At 48.3% G+C, this 25,196-nt stretch overlaps 2 protein-coding genes across 20 annotated transcripts in view; one reads left to right on the forward strand and one right to left on the reverse strand.

Moving 5' to 3' along the window:
• Window positions 1–25,196, reverse strand: part of LOC108000823 (protein turtle) — a 100,592-nt gene that overhangs the window by 41,933 nt on the left and 33,463 nt on the right. For 14 of the 18 annotated variants that reach the window (XM_062074524.1, XM_062074519.1, XM_062074522.1 and 11 more), the window contains exon 2: window positions 2,876–2,917. The exons of 1 other annotated variant lie outside the window; for it this stretch is intronic. The gene's annotated coding sequence lies outside the window, so the exon portion shown is untranslated. Of the gene's footprint in view, window positions 1–234; window positions 376–835; window positions 976–2,230; window positions 2,302–2,875; window positions 2,918–25,196 lie in introns of those variants that run through there. 3 more of the 18 variants (XM_062074510.1, XM_062074513.1, XM_062074511.1) reach the window with 3 other exon arrangements.
• Window positions 15,442–25,196, forward strand: part of LOC108000824 (ubiquitin-ribosomal protein eL40 fusion protein) — a 56,967-nt gene continuing 47,212 nt past the window's right edge. For both annotated transcript variants that reach the window (XM_062074551.1, XM_062074552.1), the window contains exon 1: window positions 15,442–15,748. The gene's annotated coding sequence lies outside the window, so the exon portion shown is untranslated. The remainder of the gene's footprint in view (window positions 15,749–25,196) is intronic.

The following is a 25,196-nucleotide window of genomic DNA, read 5'->3' on the forward strand; positions in this document are numbered from 1 at the left end:
CCGCGCGCGACTCCCACAGTCCAGCGTGGAACCGGGCCATGTGCGCCATTCGATTCAGCGGAGAGCAGAGGAGAGGAGGGAACTGTGTACGTGCGGATAGAAACAGGGCGACCGAGCGCGGCGAGAACGCTCCTTTTTTCCTGCCTTTTCTCGTTTATCGAGCGATGGAAAACGATAGAACAGAGAGAGAGAGAGAAGAAAAGAGACAACGAGCGGAGGTGAGAGAAAGCTTACCAGGAGGAGACGCCCGGTAAATCTGTATCCTCCGTTCCTTTTCTGGCCGGGGTGTGGTTCCTTCGCACACGGGTGGGGCCAGGATCGCCCAACGGGATCAAGGACTTTGGTGGACTTGGCGGCTGGATTCGGAATCTTGCTCGTCTCCGGGATACGCGTACGCGTATGCACAGAGGTGGCGAACGGTTTAAGGCGGAGCCGCGTGTGTGCGACGAACGAGGAAAGGGGACGGAGAAAGCGCGTATCGAGACGAATTCCGAAAGAGCGCGGAAGGAGGAAGCGACGCGCACGTGTCGCCGTTTCTCTTTCTCTTCCTCCTTTCCTTTCTTTTTCACGCGTCGATCCGGCCACGGAGGAAGCGCGTCCGGGGAAGGGGAGGGGAAGGGGATCGTATCGGGTTGGACACGCGCGATCCCTGCCTTCGCTAGGACATCTCTCCCTCGATTGCCGACGCGATCCGGCGATGGCCCATCCGACGATCCAACCGCCACCTCTTATTTTTATCCTTCCTCCGCGTTTATCCTTCCTCCGCGATCCGCTCCTCGCCGGAAGATCGCTCGGCTCCCCACTGGACAGTCGCTCGCCCGTTCCTCCTACCCACCTTCAGTCCTCAGTCACGTGACGCATCGCGCCGCGACACCGCGCGTGCTACCACCCAACGAGCCGACCGCGACCACCGTTGTCGTGTCACCATCTCCCCTGCACCATCGATTCACCTCGCTGCTGTCCACCAATTCCCAACATTCGCTCGCTCCCTTCTTCGCCGATCGCCAAACTCCGCCGCCTCGCTCCCCGCTCGCCTTGGGAGGAGGTTATTACCGACGCGATCGATTCAACGCCCCGCGAGATCCTCGACTCTTCGTCCCACCGAGTTTCGAGGTCGATACCGATGACTCCACCACCGCTCGCAGCAACACAGCGTCGTACCGGGACGATATCCGCGTAATCTCCACTCCTCGCGAAACACTCTCGGCGGAGGATCGCGCGCGCTCTCCTCTCCTCCTCGTCCGTTCGCCCACGTCAACTTTCCACCGTCGCCGTCATCCGTCCACCTGTCCACCGCGTCCGGATTCGCGCGCGCGCGAGAGATCGTACGCGTCGGGGAGGAAAAGAGAAAAGAAACGGCGAAGAGAAGAGCGACGGTCGCGGCCCGTCAGGGAGTAGCGGTTGGACGACGTTGGACCGCTCGGCTGGCGGTGGTGCGCGGCGCCATGACAGTGTCGCCTCTCTCCCACGAACGCCGCCAACGCCCCCACCAAACAACTCCGCGCGCGCACTCTCTCCCCCTCCACTCGCCCCGCCGCCCCCTCGCTTCTCCCTGCCTCGGCCCCACCAACGCAATATTGATCGGGCGGAAGGGCGGCATCCAACCTCGTAACGACTTTCCGAGGTGCCCCGCCGCTCTCTTTTCGTCTCTTTATTTTTTCCTCCGTCCTTCTGATCTCTCCCTCTCTTTCTTCCCAGGATCCTCTACCCCCCTTCAACGAATTCTTCTACGACCGTTCTCCCCCATCTCGTAGCGCAGCCCGGCTACGGATCGCTCTCGTTCTCGCGGCACGTGGAGACTCCCGTCGCCTTGCACGTTCGTCCGCTCGACTCGCGTCCTCGAGCAAGCGTAAACGGTAAAAAGTTTCGCGTTCTCGAGCACCAACGATTTCAACGGCGGAGAGTCGACGTTCGCGAGTCGAGGCGCGAAAAGGGGGGGACGATATGGAAGGAAGTCTCTGACACTTTTGTCCGGGACGAGTGATCGAATAACGCGCGCGTTTTCGATCGAGCGCCACCATTCCCTAACGGAGGGAGGGGAAGAAAAGTTTATCCTAAACGGTCGATTCCGTCCAATGCAGCGAATCCTGAATAACGTACGAGCGTAGGCGTCGTTTCGCGAGTGCGGCATCTAACGGTGTGCGGAGAAACGAACTCGTAAAGGGAAAAAAGGAAAAACGTTGCGTTCATGCATATGCAAACATCATAAATTTATACACTCGTACCGTACCGTATCTTTGTTCAACCTCCGACTGTATCCCTGCTCTCTCCCCGTTCCCGCGAAAAAGAAAATACGAGTTCCTGGGAAACAGAGACAAAAGGAGTTTGGGGAAAATCGAGGTTAAAAAACGTTATTGTTATATATGTCGTATAATAACGCTTTTACGCTCGGCCGAACCAACAACTTCGCACGATTTCCAGTAAATTTCTTATGCGAAACGATTTCACGCACGAATTAATTATGAAATTTTTACATTCTAATATCTTTACGTATAAAAAGAAAGCAAGTTTGTCGAATATTAAAGTCCGTATAGCGCGATATTTTGAAAATAAAATAATTACCAAGGTGCAAGGATCCTTACGATCTTACGATCCCGATAACGTGCTCTCTCTCTCTCTCTCTATTTTCCCTTCCTCCTACCGTCTTAACGGATAGAAATAACTTCGTTATTCGATAAAAATCGTGCTTACAAAACTTGGACTATCGAACTAACGCCGAAAATATAGTCCGATCTAATTCAGTGATGAAAACTGAACGCTTACAAGATCAAACGTAAATAAATGTTGTCGAATTGCCGCATCGATCCGAGCGCGAGCAATAATAGAATCGTTACTTTTTATTTGGGATCTCTTTTTTATCTGAAGGGAAACTTACCCCTGGAGTGGGCCCGCTCGGATGCAGGGAGAGCGCCGGGATCTGAAACAAGAAGGAACGGTTCAGTCGAGTCCGGGATGCGAGGAAACTTTTGCAATTTACAGCGTGGAAAATTCCCCGTAAGAACGATCGCGTGACCGAGCCGTTTCGGGGTCGGCGGAAACAGGCGGCCAAGGGGAGGATGTTGGCGCGCTCTTCGAGACGTCGCGAGTCGCCTAAGATGGCCGATTCTCTCGGATCGTTCGACTTGTTGCGATCGATACCCGAATCGAAATTTTCCGCTTCGACCGAGTTTCTTCCTGCACGCGATCCTCCACGCGAATCTGACTTTCAAATGTAGGCACACTTTCGTGTGTAACGCGTGGCGAACGGAATCGAAGCGATATCGTCCTATTTATCGATTCGACTGCGCAGGATATCGTCGAAAGGGTGACGTCGAAAAGATTCGAGCTGCTCTAATCTATTCGAGGATATCTATCGAATCCCTTTCCCCCATTAATCATAGAATCGTTGGATGGAAGAATCGTAAAATCCGGATATCCTCGAAGCAGAGGTCCTTGGAAAAAGTGCCGAGTCCAAATTCTAATCGTCCCTCTCCCGCCCTCGTTCATCCCGCGAAAAGTGTCCATGATGGGCCAACGATTGCAGCGAGAGCACTCGTCGACGTTTGGAAAAACCTGGTCCGGTCGCGCTTCGATTTAATCGTTCCCGCCTCACTCGAGAAACTCCGGCGCGAGTTCCTCCCTTTGTTCTTTTCGCATTCGAGCATGCTATTCTCGCGTACGTTCCCAACCCATGGTATTAAGCGGCGTAAAACGGGCGAAAACGCATTTCACGCGGATGCCACGATGGCAAATAGACTGTTCGTTCGATCGACCGTGACCGTTCACCAGGAATCGATAATGAGCGATATTTCGAAAAAAAAAATATGATCAGCTCCAGATTCGAGAAGATCGATGGTAAAAAAAGGCATTATCCGGGAAATCGAGGAATAACGGAGCAATTCTAATTTTAAATAAATCCATCCGTCCAGTACACGTAACTGCGAACAACGCGCCGTGCCTCGAATACACGCTCGCCTAATAATGCGCATCACCGGTCCTCGTGGCGCGTACGTTCGATGTGTGGGGCTCGTGCACGAGCATCGAATCGTGCTCGCCGGGAAATCGATGTCCCACCGGACGGTACCAGCCCGATACCAACCGCCCTAGGCCACGTCCGAAGGATTTCGGTCCAACTCCGCTAATTCTCCCCTCCTTTCCTCCTCGCGGGACATCGTCTCGTCCCTGTTACGCGATAAACAAAAAAAATACAATCGCCGAGGAAAAGAATAATCGATACGGAATTTCGCGCCACTTATCTCGTTTGCGGTAGATGGAAAGGTAATCCCGCGGACATCGATCCGGACTGGAGTCGAATCGAAGGTCGAGAACGTTGGAAAAATTATCGGAGAGCGGAAGGAAGGAAAAAGGGCGAGGAGGAAAGAGGGAGACGACGGCTTGAATGAACGTTTCGTTTGGACGGTTGACGTGGGCGGAAATGGAGCTCGAGGCCAACGAAGACCGGTGAAATGCAAATGAACGGCCTGCTCCTCCTCGTCGAGTCCGAGGATTTCGCGTGGCTACGTGTGCGCGTCTCGCTGCTCGACCCATGTGCTACTGAGAAAAGTGCGACCACCGCGCAGCCGCGACGCGCAGTTCAGTGAAATAACCATGAAACTGCACCGGAACCCGTTACCCGACGTTATGTGGCGCGACGCGCATAAACCCACATCCCGTCCAATAATGCGCGCAGATTAATAAATATCTCCACCATTTATACCCGCTAATTTCGTTTATTAGCTCCCATCGTATATATCGAGAGCGTAAAATTGGGCAGACGTCGATGCTTTACACGTCCCATCGTAATGAATATCCCTCCTCACTCGCGTATCTGTACTCGTCGTTTACGCGTGAAATACGTGGCGTGAAAAGGCGACTCGACGGCGATCGAATTATCGTCGGCTCGGTGCGAAAGATAATTCCTCGGAAATTTAATTTCAAAGTGAGCCGCGGGGAGCCACTATCGATGGAATTAACCGGTGGAATTCGTGGAAAGAATTCGTTTTTCTTTTTTCTTTCCTTCTCCTTTCGCGGCCATGAATTCGTCCCCGTACGATCGTAACGCGTTCCTCCCTTTTTTTATCTCGATCTTTCCTCCTTTCTTTTTCGCCGTCGCGGCAACTTCTCGTTCTCGCGCGTACGTGGTTAAAGTATCTATCGCCAATCCCGTGCCAATCCACTTTCCACCCGATTAACGCGTACCTAGGATAACAAGCTTTATTAATCAGTCTAATGAAAAGCAAAGTTATCGAGGGCGAGGAAAGCGTGCAACTGGAAGCGTGCACGGGACATGGATACGGACACGATACCCGCGTCTCTCTCGCTCCAACTTGGCTGCAATTCGATTCGGAAGGGCTTCGTCGCTGGATTCCACGGAGACCGAGTTTGGAACGGGGGAAGGAAAGGGAAAGAGTAGGACGGAGTGAACTGGCTCGACCACGAGTTTCCCTCCAACTCCCACAAATTCCACGGTATTAATTTATCTTCGTACCTTCAGTTTCCCCTATCCTTCTTCTTTCGTCGATCGATGCGATGCGCCATTTCTCTCTCTCTCTTCTGTATACCGCACGATAATAAAGGAATAACAAAGGATTCGAAAGATGAGAAATAAAATATCGAAATCGCCTCGACACGTTACTCCTCGTAAATATCCTCCCGCGCGGGGTGAAAGTGAGTAGTATCAAAAGGGGTTTGTACTTTTACCTCGCTCGCTCGAGTGTTTACCAGCGAACAATCGCCGCGGATAATGCGGCCGCCGCGCGATTTTCTGTTGGAAAGCGATTTGAGGAAGAGAAAGAAAAGGGGAAAAAGAGGTGGAAATTCGACTTCCCTCCCCCCGAGATCTGTGAGAAATTTTTCTCCTCTCTCTTCGCGGGGAATTATTCCCTCCCTCGATTCGACGTTGCCTATTTGCGTTTCCTCCCGCCAGAGTTAAATCCCCTTTCTCCCCCCGATCTTTTTTACCACTCGCCAAATTTTCGCGAGATTCGAGCGAGAACTTGGCCCGTCAATTATCATCTTGCAAATATTTTTTTCTCTGCCGAGCGAAAAGCGACTTGGAAAAAGTGAAAACGGAAAGAAAGAAAGAAAGAGAAAGGTAGAGGAGAAATTTCGGCGTTAACGAAGGGAGGGTTTTTCGGCATCCGATTCGTCGACGTGCTCGATGTTGTGCATCGACCGAGATCGAGCAGAGACGAAAGAGTGCTTTCAAAAGGAGGATTACCGAGGTTTTCGAAAAAGGGAGTATCGCTCGTGTCCGCGATAATTTTCCCCTTTTAGCGACGAAACTTTCACGGATTAAACGCTCTAATCTCTTTTCTTCGGCGCGAAAAATGGGATATGTCTCTCTCCCTCTCTGGAACTCGAGAAAAATTTCCATGCAAATGTAACTCCCTTTTACTCTAGCGGGATGGTAAATGAATACTGGATGGGGAAAAACTAGCCACAGATTCCATCTCGAATTTTCTTCTGCCTTTTCCCTCCTCTCCTCTTTAATATCTCGTAAAAATCACGCGCAAACACGTCGAATCGACCGAAGAATCCCGATTTCGAGCCATTAATCGTATCAATGGGAGAAAAAAAGAGAAGATTCATGCTGGCTAGCAAAGTTTCCCCTCGTCGCGAAAATCGACCAAACTATCCTCTTCCTTCAGATTTACATTTTTTCCCCTCCCTCCTTCGCGGATGATCCTGGATTCTAATCGGAGCGGAGTCGATTTCCTCGATTCGAAACACGTTCGCGGATCGTGGAGAGGAGAAGAAGTCGAAGAAGTCGTATCAACGAGGCGAAAAGAAAGAAAGGGAAAAAGAAGGAACGGGGTTGGCCAGAGTTCGCCTCCTCGTTCCGTTGGTTTTTCGAGGGAAGGAAGGAAGAGACGCGTACTTCCCTATTTCGCTCCAAACGGCCGCTTTATCGAGGAAGAAAGGAGAGAAACGGAGAGGGGAATAGAGAGGGAGAATTTGACCCGTGACGCGTGAAACGATCCATTCATCCGCCGGTGAAATACGTGGACGGTGAAATTATCTCGACGTTATTAACGCGTCATATATGAATGGTGATACGTGGCGCGGGTGGACGGAACGGGGGCGGCGTTATTATCCATCCCCGGTGGCGAATAAATGTCCGGGAAAATTTTAAAGCCGCGAGTTTCCAATTTTCCACGCCCCGCGTCCGAATCTAAGTTTAATTCGCGCCCGACGAAACCGATCCGCGTCGTCCGCTTTGCTCCTAGTTTCGATACCGCTGCTGCTGCTGTCAGATCATCCCGACAATTTCCAACGACGAGTGATCGTCGCTTTCCGTCCGTCGAGAGAAATGCTCACTCGATTTTATTTGTGCTCGACTCTTTCAGAATACCTTTTGGAATCTCGTGAGAATGATGTATCGATAAATCACGGATCTTTGGCGTTAGTTTGACAATCGTGCCGATAGAAACATTATTCTCAAAGTTTTTCAATTTTCTAAGCACGGAATACGGCGAGAGGAAATTCGAGTTCGAGATGATTGGATTGGTCGAACGATGAAATTACTTCTATTCGTAAAGAGATTAACGACAGGGAAAGCGAGGACGAATAAGAAGGCGAAAATAAGAATAATTACGTGATAAAAGAATGAAACAAATCGTGAATGCATTTTGGTGATTGTTTCGTGAAATATAAATTTTGTGTCTTTGTATGTAAAGATAAGATAAAATATTGCGCGTGAAATGATTTCAAGTTGTAGAAAACGTGCGGATCCGGATCGTGTGCTGGCTCGAAAATCCCTTCTTCTTCCTCTCGAGAGTGGCATTCGCTCTCGAAGATGAAAAATGCTTTTCGTTGTACAGTTTACGACGACACCGATAATAATTCCGGAGCGCTACTTTTATCCGATAATTAAGGCCATCGAGGGATTTGGCTTATGTTCCGTGAAGAACCGAGCAGAATTTCTCGAATCCGCGTCCCAGCCGGCAGATCTCTTTGAACGAGCATCGTGAAATAACCTCTGGATCGGATATATCCACGCGACCAAGGAGAATAATTTTCTTCAAAATATTCGAACGAAAATAATCAATTAAGATATGAATGGGAAGGAGGAGAATAGGCTCTCAGAGAAGAAACTGCCAAGTTGAAGTGATTTCACACGCGAATTAACGCGTAAGACTTTTACATTTCGATTCTTTGCGCACAAAGAAACAAGATTTATCAAAATCTATATCGTTGTTCTATGCGCGAATAGGCTGGGAAGGAGGAGAATAGGCCCTCTGCTTTTATTTTTTTGAAAAGGAAAAGGAAAAAAGAGGAAGGGAAAAAGTGTCGGGTTTAATCGGAGCGCGAACGATCGGATCGATCGAGCGGAGGCATTTGCGAGACGTTTGGAAGGATAAACCGAGGGGATCTGAGGGGATCTCGGGATCTATCTCGAGCGCGGGCTGCTTTAATCGCGCTCGTTTTCCCCGGAAACGGAGAATAAAAGGGCGGCACGCCGCCCAACTTATCCTCGTTTTCGCTTCAAAGTTTTTCCACTCGCTGTTCGGTCTCTATCTCTCCGCGACTTTGGATAACAAGGTCGGCGCTCGGCCCGAGTTGGTCGAAGGCACGAGCGCGGAAGGTGTAGCTCTCGCGTCTCGAGAATGCTCGATCCGGGCGTACAGTTTTCGAGCAACGAGAAAAGTAGCCGCCGCTCTTGGAAGAGCGAGACCTTTATCGGTGAAAAGTTTGGCGAAACCAGCTGCGAGATATTCCTATCGGAATCGCGATAATTCTCGCCTCGCCTGATTTTCCACCAATTTTCGCGATACCTTTCTCCTTCCTGTCGCGCGTCCAAAATTCTTCCCTCTCAAAAGAGAGAAAATGGATATAAACGTTTCTTTACCTATTAAGAATCCGAACGAGTTCGAATTGGATCCGATTTCGAATCGGATGAGAAACATAAATATATCGTTTTTTTAGTTAAATGATTAAGAATTCCAGCGAGTTCGAATTGAACCAATAGAAATTTGAAAATTATTAATAAATTTGACACGATTATTTTAACCGATCTCGAACAGACGATCGATGAAAAATACATAAATATACAAACATTTCTTTCATTAGATGATCAAGAACAAGTTCTTATTCAATTGAAATTTGAAAATGTAAATTATTAATAAATTTGACCTGAGTGTATTTTAACCGATCTCGAAGAAACGATCGGATGAAAGATATATAAATATATGTATCGTTTCTTTACCTACATTTATTAAGAATCCAAATGAGTTCGAATTGGACCAATTGAAATTTGAAAATTATTAATAAATTTGACACGATTATTTTAACCGATCACGAACAGACGATCGGTGAAAAATATATAAATATATATATCGTTTCTTTACCTAGATTTATTAAAAATCCTATTAAAATCAGTTCAAATTGGACCAATTGAATTTTGAATATTATTAATAAATTTGACCCGAGTGTATTTTAACCGATCTCGAAGAAACGATCGGATAAAAAATATATATATATCGTTTCTTTACCTAGATCTATTAAGAATCCGAATGAGTTCGAATTGGACCAAATAAATTTTGAAAATATAAATTATTAATAAATTTGACCCGAGTGTATTTTAACCGATCTCGAATAGACGATGGGGTAAAAAATATATAAACGTTTTTTTAGCTAAACTATTAAGAACAAGTTGGAACTGGACGAATTGAAAATTTGATAAATTATTAATAAATCTGACACTGATTATTTTAACCGATCTCGATTAGCGATCAGCAAAGATCTGGAGGAAGCGATAAATAATCAGTGGAGGAGCGCGCATTATCAATAATAACGGATTCTATTCGTAGCGTGGCACCAGCCGGAATTATTAATAGCGACAACCGAGATCAATCTCGCTCGCAGTTATACAAACCAGCCGGCCGATCTTCGATACACCTGCCGCGCCCCATATCGCGCAGCTGATACGTTTTCCATGCGTTTTCAACGAACGACGAAACGGTGGAGAGATATCGTTCGCTGCGTTCCAATAACCGCCGAGATAATACCAACGATAACCTCCAAGTATGTTAATCTAGTTTCCTCTATCTCTCCCACAATTCCCTAGATCCCCTCCGTCCCCATTTCGCTCGCATTAAAACAACCTCGCGCCCCACACGGAATCGCGTTAAATATAACAAATAATCGTTACGGGCTCTGGTTAAATTAAATAACAAACCCTGAAATTCTCCGTTACATTCGTTGCGGATCGATCGCCGCTTATTCTCGGCTTCGTGTTAATCGCGTTAAATTTCCCAATTTTCTCCGATCGAAACTTACATCGAGTAAATTAAACATGCGCTTAATCGAAGTACAGTGGAATGGACGTGCGCGGAGAAGATATCGCGTGGGTCAACCGAAATCCTCCGACGAAAGGAAAACGATATATATATATATACACGCGAGTGAATAGAAAGTGAAAGAAATCTTAGTTCAGTAATTTCTCGCATCGAGCTATTATTACGTTATTACGTTGTTGCGCAAAGGTAAGCGTATGGCTCAACAGCCTTTGACCCCTCCGTCTATCTTTAATATCGAATCAACTCGAGCGTGTGTACCTTGGTTGGTTTCTCGTGCGAAAAAGCGACGCAGGAATTCGGCGGTGCCCGTTCATCGAACTCGCGCGGTCGATAACTCGGCTCGTTCGGTCGATAAAGTCGCGGTGTTGGAAATTCGCAAGTTCGCGAGTGAAGAATCACCGACGGGGAAATTTATATCGCGGCCGACAGACAACCACGGACGGCTTCTATCCCGAGTTCAAGTTTGCCCGACACTCGTGCCCTTAAGCTGGATATTTACTTTCCCCGATTAGATTTCCCGATGGGATTACAAAGCCGTCCAATTCGAATCCCCCTTGTAGTCGCCCTATCCACGTGTAAATTAAGCAAGTGAACCCCGTCACGTTTCGGACGGGGTATCCTTAATTATTCGCCCATCGGAGATAACCGAAGCCGAGCCAAGTCGATCTCCCGACCGACCCGTGAGAAACCGACTCCACCTCCACCTTCGATTTCCCAATCCCGAGACGACGATTCGTGTTCGCGGCGGACACGGACCAAAGACACGTGTAAGATTAGGAGAAAATACCGCTCGACTCTTCGCTAAACTCGTATTATTTCAAGAAGAAAACTACTACTACTACCGCTACTGGGGGGAGTTTTCAAAACTTTTTCGCTTCTTTTCATCTCCGCGAATCCCTCCGAGGGATCGTTGCTCGCTTCTTTCCGTAATTAGATAACTTTTGATCGCGTTCGCGAACGTGTCCGTCGCTTTTAGATCGCGAAACAAAATTTGAATCGCCCCCTTCGTCCTAATTCTAATTAAATTTACACCAATCGCAAGGATAATTGCCGAATCCTCGACTCGGTCTTCTCACCTGGAGCGCGAAAAAACGCGGGGGCTCTCTCGGCGTCGGGTCACGGGATCGATAGCGCGAGGAACGAAAGTCGTGAAAGAAGGAAGAAAGGAAGGAGGGAAGGGTCGGTGGTGGATGTTAACCGATCGAGTTACGTAACGGCACTCGATGCATCGAGTTGCCTGACACTCGGTCCCCGGGCTTTTCGCCCGGCGTCGTGCCAGCCGAGTCAGCGGAAAAAATTCAATTTTTAATTAATACACCGATACACCGCTTCTGGCGGCGCGGTAGCCAAGCGAGGCGATCTCGTTGTTCCGTAATTACGTAATCCAGCCCCCTCGGCTCACGAATAATTTTTCTAACCCCGCTTTCTCTCCCCGATATACCATTCTCGATTTTCAACCGTGTCATCCAGCTAATTTTTGCGGGTGATCACCTGTGGGTTTCGTCTTATCTCGGTTCGGCGACCATTCTTTTCAACGGAGACGTCGTTCTGGAGAAAAGAAGGAGGGAACGGTCGCGGTTGAAAAATGTCTGGGTGGAAGAGAGAGAGAGAGAGTTTGGTCGGACGTAATTAATAAGGCTTTAACGCGTCGTCAGCTGCACCTGCAATTTTTCATGGACGCGGTCGGGCGCCGATTCCAACCACCCCGCCAGACCGAAATGATGGAAGAGGCGCCGATGTTCTTGTTGTCGAAGGAGAAGGAGAGGCGGCGGAGCAGGGAGGAGGAGCTAAGATAATTCATTAGCCGCGCGAGCCATTGTTGTGATTCATTATCCACCCTTAACCCCTCGCCGCTAATTTATTAAAAGTCAACGGGACTCGCGTGATTAACGAGAGAGACGTCTCTCGGCGGAACGCTCTGTATTATTCGGGGACGATCGAGGACCGATCGAATCGGCCGATTTTTAACGCCTCCGTGGCCCAGCGCCCATACACCGCCGCTGCGTCGGTCGATACCGATGCTCGACACCCAGCCGTGTCCCATACGCCTCCTCCTCGTATCCCTTCTTCAAACTGCGTATTACGTCAACGGCAGATCGACCTCAAACCACCTTCCACTCGCCCGTGCCTTCCTCCCTGCCGATGACGTCACGCCGCTGCCCTACTCTCCGCTCGGTTAAATTCGCGATCCTTAAACGCTTCCTTCGTTCGAGACTCTTCGTTCACGTCGTAATGACAGCAACGATCGAGAGAGAAGGGATCGTAATCGGTTAAAAGAGTAAGAGAGCGTTAACGCTTCCGCCTTGAAAGTCGTGGCAAGTAAAAAGGACGGCCCGAGCCAGGCAACGTCGAAGCGTTTAACGTGCAAATACGAAACACGGTGTACAACAGCAGGCGAGGTGAAACAATTACGCGGCAGGGATCGCGCGGCCAAAAACCGGTACGTCACGACGTAGGTCGGTCCTTGCTGCTTTCTTGCTCTCGTCTGTGCGTGCACGGATATGCCTTCGAACGAAAGTCGAGGAACAGGGATCGTACGCAAGAAGCGAAGCTATGAAACGAGAGATACGGGAAAATTGATTTCGTTAAACTTGACGGAACGAAGGAAGGAAGGAAGGGGAAAGGAGTTAGGGAGTCGCGTGGCGGAGGAGCAATGAATTCCCGGCTTAAAGCGGTTCAACGATAGGGAACGAATAGGGAGGGTAAGCGGTAAACGGGCGGACAAGATAGAGTGCGACTCGTCTAAGCCGAGAATGCAACGGTGGATGGCTCTCCGGTACGCGTCGAGCCAACCGAACCGGAACAAAGCGCGATCCCGATGAGCTGACTCGCCAATTCCTCGCACGAGTCTAGCCGAAACTAGCTCGCTAATATTACCCAGCATTCGGCGCACCCAAGCATCCAGGCTTTACAACCGCGGATGGCCACTTGACCCGCTCTAGCAGCCCCGGTTAGGCATCGTTATTGATTCCAAGAGAGAAAGAAAAAAAAAAGAAAGGAAGAAAAGGAAAGAAAAGGAAAGAAAAATGAGAAAGCGAAACGATGATTGCGATGGAAATACGACCGAAAGAAAATGGAAGAAAAACTCGAAGCGTGTCTAGAAAAAACATGGGAGGACGAGAAGGGAGAGGAAAAAGGTGACGCGAGGGAATCGAGATGAATGTGTTATTGTTTTAAGGCAAATGTACGTCGAAGTGAAAAAAAAAAAAAATAGAAAGATAGAAATATTTTCATCCCGGACTCGAAATTTCTATATTCATACGTATATCCAGATCGAGTAGATTGTATACAAATATCGAGGAGAATAGTTATCTCGTTCGCATCGCGTACGATAGGATTCGCTCCTTATAAGAAGGAAATCGTTTCATTCTTCTCACTTTATAGCGACTCGTTCAATTTATCTCGTACTTGGATATTTTTATTCCCAATAAACGCGCGGACCCGCACTTCCCTTTGGACGGCTCGAGGTCAACCAGATCAAAGGTTTTCTCCGGTTTCGAGAGCTAGGAATCTGAGAAACCAAAGGGAGAAGGGGTTTGCTCGGTTATTGTGCCCGGATGCCGACGCGAAATATTTGTTCACCGGAAACCAATCGTTTGATTCGCGCGGACGAACGGTAACAGATCGGTAAACGAAATCGCGACGGTACGTTAAGGAAAGGAAAAAAGAAGGAAAGAAAGAAAGAAGGAAAAAAAGAAAAAAAAATATAGACGTTGGGACGATAAAATCTGTGGAGGAGAGAGATAAAAGGTGAGCGAGGAAAAAAGGCAGGAGAGCTTAAGCGACTTGACCCGATTCGTAAAATGTTTCACCTGTACGAGATTCGCCCCCACTCCGGCGATCCGCACCCTGTTGACGTCACAGATGCACTCGGTGACGTCACGCCGCAACGTCACTGCACCGGCAGTTGGCCCGGGTAAGGGGTCGTTGCCAGGAACGTGGCGTGCTCGGGGCATCGATGACGCGCAACTCACTTCCGTCGCACGCGCAAGGTATTAACCGTGTGTAATTAATTAGCAGTTCAACATCGGGACACGTCGATACATCGATTACGTTCTCCGTGTATTTGCACCATATACGGTGCGACCGTACCTCGCGCGCGATCAATATAAAATCCTCGCGTTATATACGTATACACATACGTATATTTCGTCTGGGTGCACGGCCTACGTTTTCGGTGCGACTAGGTGCGCGCGTACTTGTCGCAACGCGTCAAATAAAACAGGGACCCCGGCTACAGCTCTTATTCCTTCCAGTATTTCAACATGCCCTCTAGCTGCCGCCAAGTGAAACAAAACTTATGCCAATTATCCGCGATCCACTTCTTTTTTTGCTCTTTTCATACTGCATCGATAGCACCGACGTTCGTGCCTGGTAACGCGTGCGAGCACTTACGTACCGTCCACTGGTGCAAAAAAAGTGTCGCGGGACGGCACAGGGGCAAGAGGGGTCCTCGCTAGGACCGCCCATCTCCATTTCAAACGCTTTGTTGACGATTCTGACACCACACGCTACACGTAATAGAAGAGCTGTACGAATATTCAAGCTCGTAAAAATTATTTTCATTTATTATTGCAAATTACGATTGCAATTTAAGATTGAAATATTTTCGAAATCTATCTATAGTACGTCTAGTTTATTCGAGTACGTACAATTATTTACCTTATATCGACACGTTAGAATGCATCGAGGTTTCGATACGTAATATACGCGACGTGGAAGAAACAAAACTGGAAATGCGAAGATAGACGTTTCCTTTCAAATTAATCAATCGGATCCGCATTTCTTCCGCGAAACTTTTTTCCACCAACAGCTGACGACGTTCTTCGACTCGTTCCAAACATCTCAGCTATTATTTCTGTGGAACGCTCGCGAGTTTTTGGCGCGATTCGAGTTCGAGCCAGCCGATCACCCCTTTATACCAGTGGCCTCGTTATCGAAATGCGATAATTTGTTTAGCGAACCGCGAAATCGCTGTTCCCGCCCCTCGACCCGACTCCACCCTTCGCGTACGGGGAGGAGAGGGTTCCCGTCACCCGCTCAACGCCGAGTTATCGTGCGCCTGACGCCACTCACACTTTGCCGTCATTACGATGTAAATGAACGCCAAGCGTCGATACTGGATACGGCCTCGGTTGACCTGTTCGTTATTTCCGTGGTCAGTAATATCATCGCGCTCGCTCGTCGATTCGATCCGCGATCGACGACGATACGTACGACTCTTCCCTGTATCCACCGCGCTTCGAGTAAAGTTGGAAACAGTATTCGAATAGAGTGACAGACGAATGTGAAATCGCTTCCATTTTTGTCAGATTACTTTATAGCTCGAGCATTTTCCACGGACTTGCCGCACGCTCCGAATCGATGCAACGATCGATAACTCGTGTCGCTCGTGAAGTCGAAAGTTATCGCGGCTTACGGACGCGTAATATCGAACGTTTCCCTGAATGGAAACAGCGGAATAAAAGGTTCGTATCGTGCAGCGTCTTTTATAAAAAAAAAGTGGAACGATCTCGCGGTAAGCGACGAAGACTCGACGCGTTTAAGAGAGAGTGAGAGAGAGGAAAGGTGTTAAAATGGTTATTTAACAACGACAGGATGCGATAAGCGGTGCAGAGAGGCGTATACAAGTTCGGAAGTCGAATGTAGGCCGTGTGCGACGACGTGCTTCTAACGCGCCTGTACGTGACACCAACGTTTTCAGACATTATCCAGATGCCACGTAAACCGATAACATAGATTCGCGATAGACCAAATATCATTTATACATCGTTCACAACATCCAGATTCGCGAAACGCACGCGTGTGCGTGTACATTTTTCGATATATCGCCATTATTCTCTCTGCGTTATCGAATTAATTTCGAGATATATTCCTCCGTGTTCCCTTCGCTTCTCTCGGAAAAATCCAAGCTTTCGGATGATCGTCGGTCGAGCGAAGACGGTGTTACGGTTCGATCGATGGTGGAAAGAGGAGAAAGAGAGAGAGATTGTGGACGAGTTCCGGGCAGGATGGATCGACTATCGGTCGAAACGGGAACGGATAATGAACGTTATCGCGCACGGCACGTGGTATTTCGCACGTTCCTTTATCTTGGCGCGCGATGCGATAAATATCCGGTTCACGGTTCGGAATCGCTATCGATATACGAGAAAGGTATACGCGATGGTCGTTGGCGGTGGCGTTTTCTCGCGGCCGATTCCGCTAATCTTCACGAGCGATTTGCACGTGGAGGCCGTTTATCGAAAGGCGGCAAATTACCGGCAATTTATCGGGTTAAACGCGAGCATCGGTTTATCGAGGATCCATCGAGCTGTTCCAAGTATGGGAAAACGGGATCTGCGTTTTCTCGGATCGACCCCCTCCCCTCCTCTTGAGCGCGAGTTTTTTCCCCTTTTTTTTATTTCGTTTTATAGGAGAAAGGTATTCGGGGGAAAAAGGAGGATGATCGGTGGAACAAGGTTTGGAGTGAAAAATAGGGAAACGAGGGAGAGAGGGGGCGAGAAGAGTCGGTTTATCCGCTCGACGTTAACTTTTTAATAGAACAATTTATCGCGGCGGCGTTGGAAAATGTTGGCGCATAAACTTTGTTATTTTAGTTACGTTTGCGTCCGTTCACGCGCGGATCCACGTGGCGCATGCAAATGTTATCGCGGCGTCGATCCGACGTCGAGCATCAATTTCGTGCACGGTGCATGCAGGTGACGCGATCACAATTTCGCCCGCGCCACGCCATTTTTCCACGGCCCGCGCGAATTTACGACCTTTTAATAAAATAATCCCGCAATTCCAACCCTCTCGCTGCTCGCGTCTGAAATTCCTCCCGATAACTTTCCAACTCCATCCGTAATATTCCACCTTGTACTCCTCGCGATTATTACAAATTCGACGCTCCCTCCAACCCGAGGAATATTATCCCCTATAAATCGTATACCCGACTCGACTCGAATTCTTTTTATCAATCTATATTTCCCGGCCATTCGATCGATCGCAATTTTCGACTTTAACGGTATCGACATGTTAACAAACGATTCGATACGTTTCGCTGCGTCGAACGTACGATATCGGGTATTCGTCGAATACGAATACCGACCTCGACCGTGTCCCTGACGTCGCCGGCTGGAAAATCAACGTGCAACGCGTTCCCTGCCGAGAAAACGTGACATCTTTCGCCTCGAATAAGAGGGGAGGAAGGGGGCACTGTTTCGAACAACCTCTCGCGTTTCGTTTTACTCGCGCGTGGCGAAAGAGGGTGTCGCAGCGGAATCGAGAAAAGGAACGCTAAATTTGCCGAACTTCCCACCCTCCACCTCTCTCCTTCGACGAACGATCCAATCTCGATTTTCGATAACGATATAATTCCCAACGACGACGAGTTTCGAACGATCCTCGAATCTTCTTCTCGAAGCGATCGCGTGTCCAAATCGCGCGATAACGAATCGCCGTTCAATCCTCGTTCGACGATCCGTTTCGAGAGACGCGACAACATGGCAAAGAACGATTCGCTTATGGAAAGCTTGGCTCGCTTTTTTTCGTTTTATTTCCTCCTTTTTTTTTATTTCCCCAGCGGTGTACCCGACATTGCCTCGCTCGACAGACATCGGCCATTATTTTTGACACACCCGCTACCACGCGCGTACCGTGTCCCCGCTTCCACCCCCGCCGATACCAGTCCAACGAGGGGAGAGCCCGTGGGACGTGATTTATTCGTGCTTTCAGAGATCCTTTAAAAGGACCTTTCCCTTCTCCCTCGTGAAAATGTATCAACCTCGTTTTCCATCCCGTCATTTTTTTCTCTCTTCCCTTCCAGTGCCCTTCCAGTACGGTTCCTCTCTCCCTCCCTCGCTCTGCGGCAGTCGTTCCGCGATAATCGTTCCCATTTGAAAAAAAAAAAACTTTCCAACCGACGTAACATCTTGGACGACGAGAACAAGATTCTTCTTCTTCCGCTCATTCTCTTTTTTAAAGAGAAATTTCGATCCTGGCGTGATTTAATCGCGGAGCGAGCGTCCTTTCGAGCAAGGGGAGCAATTCTTACGATCGATCATCTTTCCTCGCGAAAGAAATAGATCGAGGAGAGTAGCGGGAGATTTCGCCAAGGAGTACGCGTAGGAAAATCTGGAGAAGAGAACGAAGCGTTCGACGAATAATGTCGGAGAGGGACGAATCGTGCGAAATAGATTAGAAATTGCGGAGGATCGTGCGTGCGAGGGAATGAAGGGAGGAATAAGAATACTGGAACGAATCTCCGTGGGGGCTAACCTCCTCTTCCTCCCCTGAATACGTCGGAGAAACGCAGAAACGAGCGATTAAAAATGTAAACGAGCGCAATTATTCGGTGCATTCGAGACGATCGTTCGGCGGTTTCTTGCGCCCCCACTCTTTCTTTCTCTCCTCTCGCTGTAGAGGAAAAGTTGATAGAAATTCCGGGAGAATTAAGCCGAAACGTTTCGGCCGGATCGTTTTACGGCGTTCCGTCCAAATTGGAAGACCCACGATATTAAATTCGAGTCGAGCGATTCGCTGCGGTGCTCGCCAACTACGCTAAAACCGAAACCACTCGCCTAACTCTATAAATATCGATTCCCTCGCGCCCTTCCTCTCATTACGCTTCCCCCGCTCTTGATTTCTCCTCTTCTTCTTTCCTTTCAACCTGTCCCCAATTCAACGATCGAAATATAATTTTAACGAATCCTTCATCGTCCACTCGTTTCCGTCTACCGCGCGGGTGGGAAATAAAATCTTAAATTTATCCAACCGGTTGCTCGTTATGAACGAACCAACGCGCCAACCGTTGTTTTACCACGATGCTCGTTTAAGTGATTATTCAGGGATGTGACGAACGATAAAATAGGTCGACGTCGGCCAATTTCGAGACCCGATTTCAATGTAAAGTTGAAAAAAGGAGAAAAAAAGCGCGTAATTGACGCGACGATAAAATTGTTTTTCCCTCCTCGCGTGGAAATTATGTCGCTCGTCAACTTGGTGTATCAATTTCCAACGACCAACGTGGTTATTTCCTCCAAAATTTTTTCCGCCGATCCGACGAGAGAACCATAAAACTCGCGAATCGGGGGAACTCGATCCTTGCTCGTTCCTGCAGTTGCGACGAACAAGCGACGGATAAGTACACGGCTCGAATTCCTTCGAGGGACGAAAAGAAGAAGAGGGGGAGGCGAGGAAAGGGGCGACGTGCCAATTGGCGCCGTTCGAGTCCCGACGTCCATGATATTCTTCGCGATAAATACGTAAGAAAGTCGAAAATCTTTCTCCCATTTTCCGCGAACCGAGCTCGATCCACTCGTTTTCGATCGCGATTAGCGTTGAAAAAAAAGAAAGAAGAGCCTTCTTCGTTCGAAAACTCTCGCAGCTTCTTCTTCCGATTTTCTACTCGAAGTAGTAATAAACGAATGAATGCGAAATTGCAGAATAAAAAAGAGATCGGTCGAGCTTTTTCACCCGATCCTCGGGACTCGAACGTTCGATAATCGGCGCGGCGATTACCGAGAATTAGGAGGATAATTACAGTGGTTAGGGCGAGCAGTAATTTTGGTAATTACCAACGGTAAATCGTAAGCTCGGATCGCACAACCTCTTCCGACCCCAGAGCATCGGGCAGAGTAATTTTTAAGACAACGTAACTAACGGCCTGATACGAGGTTCGCGTGGAATCCCGTTCCCTTTGTTCACGGTAAACCAATAGCCTCGAGTTTCCCGTTCTAATCGACCATCGCGCCATCTACGACCCGCCCGAAAATTCCCGACCGTCTAATTATCCGCCACCATTCCGTCCGCCGCGATTACTCTTTCCCGACCGATCCGTATCTCCAAGTAACTCGCGTTTCTCGAGATTCGAGGACCCGATCGAACGAGCCGTGGAAAATAAGGAAGGCGACGAGCGAAGGAGAAACAGCGAGGAACGCGAATAAAGGTTGGCGAGAAGGTGGAAATTAAAGAGGAAAGTAGGAAGAACGGGGCGGAAATGAGAAGCGAGCGATGCCAATGATTCGGAAACGATCGATCGAAATGACGCGAGTTTTCAACGCGTCGCGACGCAACGCGTGGCCGCGTGGCGATTGCGCAACGCGACGCAAATTCGCCGCCCAACTCTCGTGCCCCCTCCACGCGATCGCCCGCGTGGTTCGAGCGAAAGTTGGAATTTTGTATTGGGAATCGGGACGTTTTTCGGCGTAAGAGAGGAGTATTTAGCGCTAAAGGGGAGTGAAGCTGTAACCAGATGTCGGGATAAGCTGGCGGTATCTACCCGTCGCGGTTTATTCGATAACTGTGGAAAAATATTTTGAAAGTCGGTCGGTGGAAAGAGCTTGCCCGTATTTCGAAATATCGAAACCCGTCCGTTTTAATCTGGCCGATAATATCGGGACGCACTCGTTCGTGAAGAGAATCGCGATAAACGAATCTGAATGGTTTCGGAGCGGAGGCGGGTTAATCCGGGAGGCGAATTGCAACGAGACGATAAATCAAAACTCGTTTAATAATGAAATTCAATGCGCTCGCTTCGGTGTCGAGCAAGTTTTATCAAAAGCGTCTATTTATCTTTCTTACGAAACAGTTTGAGAACAGTTCGCTCATAAACGCCTCCCAAAGATTCTCGTCCCCTCTCCTCGTCCTCCCTGCTCCTCCTCGTGACCAGATCTGGGTCGCCGAGATTGATGGTTTTTCTTTTATCCTTGAGATCTCCGAATAGAAGAGAGGGCATTCATAAATTTCGTAAACACGGGATCCAGGTGAATGGCGTCACCGAGAATTTTAAATCGCGCTTCTTTCTCCAAACCATCCTCTTCTTCTCGCAACCATCGTAATTACGGCGACAAACGACGCGGGAAGGAAACCGGAATGCAGAGAGAGAGAGAACTTGGTCCTTGGAGCGTCGACGAGGAGGAATACGCGAGGGTTCGAGTGCCGTAAAAGCGATTCGATTTGTACAACCGCCCTTTCATCCAACTCTCTCTCTTCCATCTCGATCTCTGACTTTATCGCCGCTCTGTTCCCGTAATTTCCTGTCCTCCCCTCGGTTATCGATACTCCCCCTCCCACCCCTTCCCCATTCGATCCGCATTTTCGACGGAAGGATGAACACGGCAAACGAATGGACGGAAAGCGGAAAGTCAAATATAGAAAGGGAGAGAGAGAGAGAGAGGCGAAACACGGATAAATACGAAAAGGTGCAACGACGCGCGACGATGGAAAATTGACACGGATATCGTGAAACGGGTTTTAAATCTCGCTTCGTGCAATTAGCTCGGTTTGAAAACGGCGAGAGGAAGGGGTTCGGAAATTTCGATCGGTGACGCGTCGATGCTCGCCCTCGAAAAGTTTCGCCAAATTTCTCTTCCTTCCTCGCGACGCGATACATTTTCCAAGGGACTCCCCCCTCCTTTCTCGAGCAAACGAGACCAGCGCCACGACGCAAGCCGCGTTTCACGCCTTACTTGCCCCGAGCGTGATTCAATTACGAGGTTGTTCGCCTGATACAAATCCTTTTCCTTTCTGATATAATTTCTTCTTTTCCTCCAAGAAGAACTCCGTCGAACACAGGAGGAGGAGAAACGCTAATGGGTCGAGTGTGTTTGCCAAGTGTCCGAGTATAAACGCAGGTGCAGCCAAGTACGCGTACTAATTTTAAAACGTATTTGTGCACCGTCGTTGCGGAAAGTGCACGAGTTACGCGTCAGTCTCGACGGTGCCCCCAGGGAGAAGAGGAGGGAATGTATTTTTTTTTTCCTTCCTCCCTTAAACCTTTCCGTTATATTTTTAGGGACTGAGAATTTCCACCTACTTTAAACTTCATCCCCTCCCCGCAATATTTCCACCCGTGCCTCGTTAAATAACACCTTCCTCTCGTGTTTTATTCGTTTCGTGACAACCACGATAACTTCTCGTCTCCGTTCTTTATTTCTTTTCCCTGTTTCCGCGGGTAAAAAGGAAAGGAGAAACGTGAACGAGTTTGGGCATCGACGAGGATCGAACGAGAGGAGAGGGGAAGGGAGAAGCCGTGGAACACCCGTGAGAATGAAAGATCGCGATGGTGAATTGTTTGGAAGGGTGGCGGAATTACCAAGTTTAAGATAAAGTGGATTCGCGGAATCTGAAATAGAAAATTCCCTGGCTAATACCATCCAGTGAGATTCTCGTTCCTTTCTCTTCGCGAAAGAAAGGAAAGGAAAGGGAATAAAATCTGTCGACCATCCTCCAACGAACATCTTTCTTCCATCGACTCTTCTATAAAATATAAAATAAGGAAAAAATCGAATTTGAATTAAAAAAAACTCGAGAGACGAAGAAAGAAAGGGAGAGCAGCGACAAAATTTAGCCGACGTTTGCATAAATTAATAAGACACTCCTGGTGAAGGAGGGGGTGAAGCATCGAGAGAGTCGAGTTATATCGCCGCGTCTGCTTTTCCTAGCCAACGTGCGCAGACTTGTTATACCGATTGCATTCGGCCTTGTTCGATAATCGGATTTTTCCACCCTCCCTATCCAACCCCGAAATCGTCCTCTTCCCGGATAATGCAGCATCCCTGGGAAAAAAAAGAAAGGAAGCGGGATCGTGGTCGAGGGAAAGTTTAGGGCGGAAAGGAAGGCGTGTTTAAAATCCTTTCAACCGATGCAGGCACCGTGCAACTCCGATAAAAACGATTCTCTTCCCTTCCACGAATTCGAAAAGGTTATTCGATCGATGATTTCCCCCTCGTGAAAATTTTATGCGTTGCGCTCCGTGTTAATCCCGTACTATTTTATTAATTTCCACACCGAGTCTCCGCGTTATCGTGACTTTAAAGAAAAGATACGGATTGGATTATTCGCGATATCTTAAAGATGGATGGATTAAAACTAGAATAAGATCGTCCGAAACTTTTGGCGAGAAACCGCTTTTGCCGATTCTCATGACGGAAGGCACGCGCAACGCTGGGTACGAGTTTTACGATAAACCGATAATCCCGTGTGGGGGGAAACCGAGGCTTCCCATCCATCCGTGGGGAGGCGAGAAAGCGCGGACGATTCGTGGAATTAAGGGACGGATCGAAGGAGACGGCTGGAGATATCGAATTATCTTCCTCTCCCCGAATAAACGGGAAATTACGGTGATCGAGCCGCGTTTCCATCCACGTCCAGTCTGGGTATACGTAAATTAACTGGAAATCTGTGGCGAGCTGATTATCGATGCAAACTCGTCGCGAGCTTGTCGACCTTTGATCCACGTATTCGCAACGATCGGATCGCGCATCTCGTCACACCCACTATCAATGGCAAACTTGTCAACGAGGTTTCCGTTAAACGCGTGGCAAGATCGATTCGAAACGATAAGGACGCAACGGGGAGGACTCGATAAGGAAATGGGTCGAGCAACATCGAGCGGAGAGACGGGATGGTATCGAACTGATCGAAACGAGTTACACCGCTTGAACGGGAGACCTCGTTTTATTAATATTTAATATCGCGATAAAAGGGAAAAGTCGGAGAAACTGCAAGACTCCAAAGCGCGCCACGAGTAGTTAAAGGTTATACGGAATATCGAATTCAATTTCTCGGCCCTCTCGTTCCAATCCCTCTCTCTCTCTCGCTTCCAAAGTATCAATTAACGAAGATCGATCGGTATATATATATATATTTTAAAAAAGACTCCTCTCCCTGGTTATAGAACGTTTCACGGAGTTGTGATTCGGTACAAAGAAGAGGTTGACGGAAGAGGAAGTTGAATAATTTCGAAGAAACATCTTCCTTCGTTGCGTTCAAAGAAACCTCCCCCTCTCCTTCTATATCCCTACAAGTGCACTTTGTTTCATTAAAAAGCGTGCGATATATCTCTACGCGCCCGCGGAAAGAGAGAGAGGGAAAAAAAATGTTTGCCTTAATTTCGCATTCCTTTGCGTCGCACCTTGCTCCTCGACTCGACTCGTGAGCGCTTTAGTACATTAAGACCCCATACGATAAACTTATTTCTCCCTAAACCATTCTCTCCCCTTCCTTTTCTCTTCTTTACGAAATATCTCTCGATTCCAACGTGACGATCGAGGTGAAAACAAATTTCTCTGAAAATTCTTTCGCGTATCTTCGACGAACCCGTCGAGATCGAATTTTGTTTTTCTTCAGCGCCGAACGAAGGAAAGAAAGAAGGGATAAGAGGCGTTGGAATAATACGATATACGGCGCAAGGGCGGACGTACGCCTCCCATTAGGTGTCGCTGATCATTCCGCTAATCCATCTCTCAACCAACGTCCACCCTCTTCCGGTCCATCCCCTTCCAATCCCTACCTCCACCCTCGGTTTAAAGATAACAAATGTCGGACGTTTAGGCCGCGATTACGACGGGCCATTCGTTTCGCGCGTCAGAGCAAGCAGCCGGCTCTCGAATCTCCCCGTTTCGGATCTCGTTAATTACGTCGACAATCCTAATCAAGACGGAATCTGTATCCTTTTCGAATCGAAAAATACGTCTTTGCGGATTGCGAAAAAGCAAACGTCTCGCTTCAAGCGTTCACGCTCGAGATCGACGGATTAATTCGCTCGTATAATTTTGCATTCCATCCTTCGGTCGATGAATACGAAACGCCGACCGATACCAAGCCAACCCATTGTTTCGTTTCCGCGTTTCTATCCGATGCTATCCTACGAATTATCATAAATGTTTGATCAGACGAGGCAAACTAATTTCCCTCGCTCGAAAACCGTTCGTATTTGCGCTCGTTCGATCGATGCAAGGAAAAATATATATATACGTGTGTATTTGGGGACGCGTGAATATTCACGGATCGGCGAAAAAACAAGAATGGTGGTTTTTAAAAGAAGAAAGGAAAAAAGAGGACAGGATACGCGTTTGGTCTCTGTTCCGTGTAATTCCATTATGAAAAAGGTCGCATTCGTTTTAATGTTGAACGCGTAATTCGAAGCGG

Source organism: Apis cerana, linkage group LG4 (assembly GCF_029169275.1).
Source record: "Apis cerana isolate GH-2021 linkage group LG4, AcerK_1.0, whole genome shotgun sequence".
NCBI classification, from domain to species: Eukaryota; Metazoa; Arthropoda; class Insecta; order Hymenoptera; family Apidae; genus Apis; species Apis cerana.